We start from the raw sequence: 8,092 nt of genomic DNA on the forward strand, positions 1-8,092 counted from the left end.
TTGTTATTATCTGTTTTGCGACCAACTGCGGCAAACAGTTTTAGAGCCGTGTTAGCATTAGATTTGTCTTAATTTGCCTTCGCCTATTTTTCATTTATTTGTGCCTGCTATGCATTCTGGTTCCGTGGGATCTGCACCACGTCTCTATGTCATTTGGAGCCGTTTTTAACAGCGTTGTGATTTGGGAGAATATTGTGATCGTTCTCTCTTATTTATGGTGTCTAGGTACCTTTAAAGTTATCAGTTGCTGGACAAATCTGTTGTGTCATGCAGCGAATATTGTACAATACTGGCCATTAAAATTGCTACACCAAGAAGAACTGCAGATGATAAACGAGTATTAATGCGACAAATATATTATACTAGAACCGACATGTGATTACATTTTCGCCCAATTTGGGTGCATAGATCCTGAGAAATCAGCACTCAGAACACCCAGCTCTGGCCGTAACAGCGGCCTCGATACGCCTGGGCATTGAGTCAAACAGAGCGTGGATGGCCTGTACAGCTACAGCTCCCCAGGCAGCTTCAACACGATACCACAGTTCTTCAAGAGTAGTGACTGGCGTATTGTGACGAGCCAGTTGTTCGGCCACCATTGACCAGACGTTTTCAGTTGGTGAGAGATCTGGAGAATGTGCTGGCCAGGGCAGCGGTCGAACATTTTCTGTATCCAGAAAGGCCCATACAGGACCTGCAATATGCGGTCGTGCATTATCCTGCTGAAATGTAGGGTTTCGCAGGGATCGAATGAAGTGTAGAGCCACGGGTCGTAACACATCTGAAATGTAGCGTCCACTGTTCAAAGAGCCGTCAATGCGAACAAGAGGTGACCGAGACGTGGAACCAATGGCACCCCATACCATCACGCCGGGTGATACTCCAGTATGGCGATGACGTATACACGCTTCCAATGTGCGTTCACCGCGATGTCGCCAAAAACGGATGTGACCATCATGATGATGTAAACGGAACCTGGATTCATCTGAAAAAAAAAATAGTTTTGCCATTCATGCACCCAGGTTCGTCGTTGAGTACACCATCGCAGGCACCCCTGTGTGTGATGCAGAGCCAAGGATAACCGCAGCCATGGTATCCGAGTTGATAGTCCGTACTACTGCAAACGTCATCGAACTGTTCGTGCAGATGGTTGTTGTGTTGCAAACGTCCCCATCTGTTGACTCAGGGATCGAGACGTGTTTGCACGATCCGCTACAGCCATGCGGATAAGATGCCTGTCATCTCGACTGCTAGTGATTCGAGGCCGTTGGGATCCAGCACGGCGTTCCGTATTACCCTCCTGAACCCACCGACTCCGTATTCTCCTAACATCATTGGATCTCGGCCAACGTGAGCAGCAATGTCGCGATACGATGAACCACAATCGTGATAGGCTACAATCCGACCTTTATCAAAGTCGGCGACTTGATGGTACGCATTTCTCCTCCTCACACGAGGCATCACAAGAACGTTTCATCAGGCAACGCCGGTCAACTGCTGTTTGTGGATGAGAAATCGGTTGGAAACTTTCCTCATGTCAGCACGTTGTAGGTGTCGCCACCGGCGCCAATCTTGTGTGAATGCTCTGAAAAGCCAATCATTTGCATATCACAGCATCTTCTTCCTGTCGGTTAAATTTCGCGCCTGTAGCAGGTCATCTTCGTGGTGTAGCAGTTTTAATGGACAGTAGTGTAATAATATATATTAGTATTCAGTGTGTATGATCACATGTACTGAGTAGAGACAACGGCTTATATGTAGTACAATAAGACATACACGAAGCATGTAAGCACGGGTGCATGGAGATGCAGACCTTAGCGTGGAGGATTTACTCATGGGTAAGGGGTCAGAATAGGTAGACGTTTGCAGAGAAGATCTGGACCTACCTCCATTTCGATGTTATTGCTCGTGAGCTTTCAGCATTCCCGTCTCAGCGCAGACGAGTTAACGCCATAGATAATTGCCGGACTGAGTGAGACTCGAGGCACTGAGAGGACAGTGGCCAGAAGATAGTGCTGATGTCTATACCGACTGGCACGACTGATCTATGTAGATGCGCACTTTCTGCTGCTGCCCGTGATAACGCTCGTCCAGGATGTGTCCACGGCTATCCGGCCCTTTGCGGCTAATGCAACAGTAGTGGAAACTACGGGCCTCACTCTAACGCCAAATTCAGCGGTACACAGCCCTTTGACTCAACACACTGTGTGAAAAGCCACACCGACCTAAGTTTCTATTGTCCGATCAAAATGGTCCCACAGACTCTCGAGGGCGTTCAGATTCGTGGAGTTTGTTGGCCAGGGGAGTACAGTACACTCATCCTAGCGTTTCTCGAAGGACGCACGTACAATGCGAGCTTTGTGACACGTTGCACTGTCCTGTTGGTAGATGCCGACCAGTCAAGCAAAAACAAAATTCACGTACGTGTGGTCATGGTTCAAATGGTTCAAATGGCTCTGAGCACTAAGAGACTTAACTTCTGAGGTCATCAGTCCCCTAGATCTTAGAACTACTTAAACCTAACTAACCTAAGGACATCACACACATCGATGCCCGAGGCAGGGTTCGAACCTGCGACCGTAGCGGTCGCGCGGTTCCAGACTGTAGCGCCTAGAACCGCTCAGCCACTGCGGGCGGCTGTGGACATGGTCCCCAAGGATAGGTGCGTACTTGTGTTGATATGTTGTGCCTTCCAGGACCATAACGGTCCCTTCTCCGGCCTTGACCCTTCCGATGATTGTTGGACTGTCTTTGTTTTCAGTCGTTTCATTCTGTACACGGCCAGGGACATCTGTCTGATGCGGCGAGCAAAGTGATTCATCTGAAAAGGCCCTCTGTTGTCACTAAGTGGATTACCTGTTGTGGTAACGGCGTGCAGACTCCAGCATTCGTCGCCTATGAACAGCAGTCAGCATGGGCGCATGAATGTGGCGCCTGCTGTGAAGGACCATACGCAACAACCTTTGCTGAACAGTTGTTGACGATATACTGTTGATAGCCTCGTGGTTCATCTGGGTGGCTAGTTCCTCAAAAGTTGCACTGCTATTCACCTGCACATATCTCCGCAACTTTGGTTCACCCCTGTGATGTATGGTACGTGGAGCACCACTGTTACAACGCTGCCCGTTTCAGATAGTGCAATTTTGTCATGCACAGTTTACGGCGTGCGAACAGTTTACAGACTTCGCCGTTTTGGAAATGCTTCCATCCTAGGCCCGAAAGCCAATGGTCATGCTCTTTCGGACATAAGATAAATCATGCTGCATTACGACAATGACTGCACTGTTTCCATCATCCACCACTCCCCACTGGCAACGGCCTTGCCGCAGTGGATACACCGGTTCCCGTGAGATCACCGAATTTAAGCGCTGTCGGGCGTGGTCGGCACTTGGTGGGTGACCATCCAGGCCGCCATGCGCTGTTGCCATTTTTCGGGGTGCACTCAGCCACGAGATGCCAATTGAGGAGCTACTCGACCGAATAGTAGCGGCTTCGGTCAAGAGTACCATCATAACGACCAGGAGAGCGGTGTGCTGACCCCACGCCCCTCCTATCCGCATCCTCCACTGAGGATGACATGGCGGTCGGATGTTCCCGGTAGGCCACTCGTGGCCTGAAGACGGAGTGCTTTTTTTTCTTACCACCCCCCACTCTCCCGGTCTCTTAACATACTTTATATACCTTCCCTTCACATACCATACTTTATACATCCTCCACTCCTATTGCTGCCACTTGCTGTCTGTTTTAATGTTTCTGTACTTACTAACTATTCATAAACTAATAAAGTTTTAAGGATTTCTGTTATATGGACTGTGTAATACTACAAAGGCTGTGTAACTCCATGAATGCATAAGTATCCTTCATCAAGAAAGAATTTAACTAGCCATTTGAGAAAGTATTTCTACATTACTTGAATTTTTCACAGTCCCCGTAATCCGAAAGAGAATTGTGGTGGACCGTTGCAGCTCTCGTCTCTTTCCGCGCCGCTGATACTCCTAGAAACAGTCGCTCTCTGAAACATTCTATGTTTATACAGCTTCGCTAGAAACAGACGTGACTATGGGGTGGATGCAGCAGAACACTCCGATGATTCTTGAATGCAGGCGTCAGTTTGGGGGAAAGTCGATGATAAAGTTATAACGCTTTCGAAGAAGGGAGACTTTTTCCGATGGACTGGACCGTGCCCAGGCTCGAACCGGCACTCATTCATCAAGGGAGATGACTAGGTGCGTACACGTGAACACCTACGTGTTCCAGTGACATTCGTTGCAAATGAAAAAGAGTTCACCTTTGCAAAAAGTTTACTTATTTAATCTTTTTGTAGCCTTTACCAACACTGAACCGCATTTAAGCTGACTTTTATACGCGTTTGCGCTTAAACAAGCTGTCTTTAAAAGATGTCACAGTGGCGGCTCTTAAACAATAGGAAAATTTCCGTTCACTCCATGATTTCTATTCTCACCCCACCAGCTGAAGACAAATGTTACAATCTGCGTTACACATCTGTTTCTCATTCCAATAACGTCTCGAAATACTTCACAGAGAGCTTCTTTCTCACAGTTGATAATGTTTCTCTAACAGTTACACTATTGTCATAACCACTGTCCGTGCACTCAGCGCTTAATACGTTTACGAACATTCTTACAATAAATATTTATAAAACTGACGCAATATTATTTCATGACGCTTCCTGGCAGATTAAAACTGTGTGCCCGACCGAGACTCGAACTCCGGACCTTTGCCTTTCGCGGGCAAGTGCTCTACCAACTGAGCTACCGAAGCACGACTCACGCCCGGTACTCACAGCTTTACTTCTGCCAGTACCTCGTCTCCTACCTTCCAAACTTTACAGAAGCTCTCCTGCGAACCTTGCAGAACTAGCACTCCTGAAAGAAAGAATATTGCAGAGACATGGCTTAGCCACAGCCTGGGGGATGTTTCCAGAATGAGATTTTCACTCTGCAGCGGAGTGGAGCAGGCTGTGGCTAAGCCATGTCTCCGCAATATCCTTTCTTTCAGGAGTGCTAGTTCTGCAAGGTTCGCAGGAGAGCTTCTGTAAAGTTTGGAAGGTAGGAGACGAGGTACTGGCAGAAGTAAAGCTGTGAGTACCGGCCGTGAGTCGTGCTTCGGTAGCTCAGTTGGTAGAGCACTTGCCCGCGAAAGGCAAAGGTCCCGAGTTCGAGTCTCGGTCGGGCACACAGTTTTAATCTGCCAGGAAGTTTCATATCAGCGCACACTCCGCTGCAGAGTGAAAATCTCATTCTGGAAACATCCCCCATGCTGTGGCTAAGCCATGTCTCCGCAATATCCTTTCTTTCAGGAGTGCTAGTTCTGCAAGGTTCGCAGGAGAGCTTCTGTAAAGTTTGGAAGGTAGGAGACGAGATACTGGCAGAAGTAAAGCTGTGAGTACCGGGCGTGAGTCGTGCTTCGATAGCTCAGTTGGTAGAGCACTTGCCCGCGAAAGGCAAAGGTCCCGAGTTCGAGTCTCGGTCGGGCACACAGTTTTAATCTGCCAGGAAGTTTCATATCAGCGCACACTCCGCTGCAGAGTGAAAATCTCATTCTGGTCATTTCATGACAATTGCACTTCTCACTGTCAACACACAGATGTGTTATTAGATTGTCCCTTATGGAAACGATATTTTTTTTAATGAAACACATTTCACTGACGTTCCGGAATATTTAGAGACAAACGTCTTTCAGATTACTTTACTATAATTCTTAAGATCATAAGAGCAGAAAAAAAGTATTCTCGCAGAAGTAGCATATAATAACAAGCTACCACTTATTCAAAGTTAACTGTACTAGTTTAGCTGACAGTCGAAAAACTTGCTTGCTACAGCGTATATACTCCCACGTCTCCCTATTCAGGCAATTCTCGATGGAAAACCTTGGAAAACCCCGAGAAAGACCTGCCAACCTCGTACTTCTCTATGTCGTAATTTAGTTAAATTTTATGGAAAAATAAAACGTAACTATATAGACTATTGCATCTCGGATAAACCTACATGGGTTTCTCAGTTGAGTAACTTTGGTGTTACAGGTGCTAAATAAAATATTAAATCTCAATCATGTATTTTTTTCCCACTGATGTTCAGCTTGAGCAGTTGTTTATCTGTTGTTTCGCTGTTAGGAGTTGTCGGTGACTATAGTTTTCACTTAACGAAATTGGTACTCAGAGTTCGGAGATGAAGTTGACGTCGGCGAGATGTCAAGTAGGGCCGGAAGGGAAGGTAAGGTTCCGGAAGGTCTGGAAGATGGTAGAAGGGGAATTCTTCTTGATAAAGAAGCAAGTGGACAGAACAAGAACTGGGGTTGATCATCAGGAGATTGATAGCACCATTACATTCGGCACAGTGTAGGTTAGGGTACATGGAAAAACAGATATGTATAAGTAAAACTCAGTGACTCACTTCCTAAGAGAAAGTGGTTTAGGTCGCACTAGTGGTAAATTTGTTTCTCTGAATCCTCAAATCGGAAACCTAATTAACATGTAATTAATATTTATATATCCAGAGATGGTCACAATTCAATGAAGGACTGAACTGTTATATCCACGTTATTAGTATTGTAAGGTGGCTATAACTTCGCACCTTACAAGCACTCATCTACATACTTTGTCGTGACCTACAACCACAATTAGGTATCATTTTATAGATTGATCATTGTATATATGAATATTTAAAGAGACTGACATTGTCATGTACGCCTTGCAAATAATAGTTAACGCTTTTGCATGAAAGGTGACTGAGTGTCTGTATTATCAAAATAGCATAATGAATGATTGCCTATACTAGTAGAGGTTAGGACGCTAGCAAAGACGAAACGGCAGGCGGAAATCAAGCCCTGGGTGGAAGGACCACACAGGTGTATTGATCCTGCTTAAAGACAGAAAGTAGCAAGATGGACGTTGGGGCACCTGAGCGCTGGAGGACAATAGAGTCGCGGCCGGTTGCTGTTGTAGCCGGACCGGAAGGATAACCGGAAACTTTGCTAATCTTGGACACAGCTGAGAGGAATGAGGAAGGGTCACGTCGGAAATCACAAAAATGGCTCTAAGCACTATGGGACTTAACATCTGAGGTCATCAGTCGTCTAGACTTAGAACACGCTACTGGCCATTCAAATTCTTACACCACAAACATGACGTGCTACAGACGCGAAATTTAACCGACAGGATGAAGATGCTGTGATATGCAAATGATCAGCTTTTCAGAGGATTTACACAAGGTTGGCGCCGGTGGCGACACCTACAACGTGCTGACATGACGAAAATTTCTAACCGATTTCTCATACACAAACAGCAGTTGACCGGCGTTGTCTGGTGAAACATTGTTGTGATGCCTCGTTTAAAGAGGAGAAATGCGTACCATCACGTTTCCGACTTTGATAAAGGTCGGATTGTAGCCTACCGCGATTGCGGTTTATCGTATCGCAACATTGCTACTCGCGTTGGTCTAGACCCAATGACGTAGCAGAATATGGAATCAGCGGGCTCAGGAGGGTAATACGGAACGCCGTGCTGGACCCCAACGGCCTCGTATCACTAGCAGTCGAGATGACAGGCATCTTATCTGCATGGCTGTAACGGATCGTGCAGCCATGTCTCGATCCCTGAGTCAACAGATGGGGACGTTTGCAACACAGCAACCATCTGCACGAACAGTTCGACGACTTTTGCAGCAGCATGGACTATCAGCTCGGAGACCATGGCTGCGGTTACCCTTGACGCTGCATCACAGAGAGGAGCGCCTGCGATGGTGTACTCAACGGCGAGCATGGGTGTACGAATGGCAAAACCTCATTTTTTCTGATGAATCCCCCTTCTGTTTACAGCATCATGATGGTCGTATCGGTGTTTGGTGACATCGCGGTGAACGCACATTGGAAGCATGTATTCGTCACCAACATACCGGCATATCACCTGGCGTGATGGTATGGGGTGCCATTGGTTACGCGTCTCGGTCACCTCTTGTTCGCATTGACGGCACTTTGAAGAGTGGACGTTACATTTCAGATGTGTTACGACCCGTGGCTCTACCCTTCACTCGATCGCTGCGAAACCCTACATTTCAGTTGGATAATGCACGAC

At 46.8% G+C, this 8,092-nt stretch overlaps 1 non-coding gene across 1 annotated transcript; it reads left to right on the forward strand.

Moving 5' to 3' along the window:
• Positions 1–5,423: 5,423 nt before the first annotated feature.
• Trnas-cga (transfer RNA serine (anticodon CGA)) lies at positions 5,424–5,498 on the forward strand. Its single transcript has one exon. It is a non-coding gene; the product is annotated as a tRNA-Ser (tRNA).
• Positions 5,499–8,092: the final 2,594 nt, after the last annotated feature.

Source organism: Schistocerca serialis, chromosome 2, assembly GCF_023864345.2.
Source record: "Schistocerca serialis cubense isolate TAMUIC-IGC-003099 chromosome 2, iqSchSeri2.2, whole genome shotgun sequence".
NCBI lineage: Eukaryota > Metazoa > Arthropoda > Insecta > Orthoptera > Acrididae > Schistocerca > Schistocerca serialis.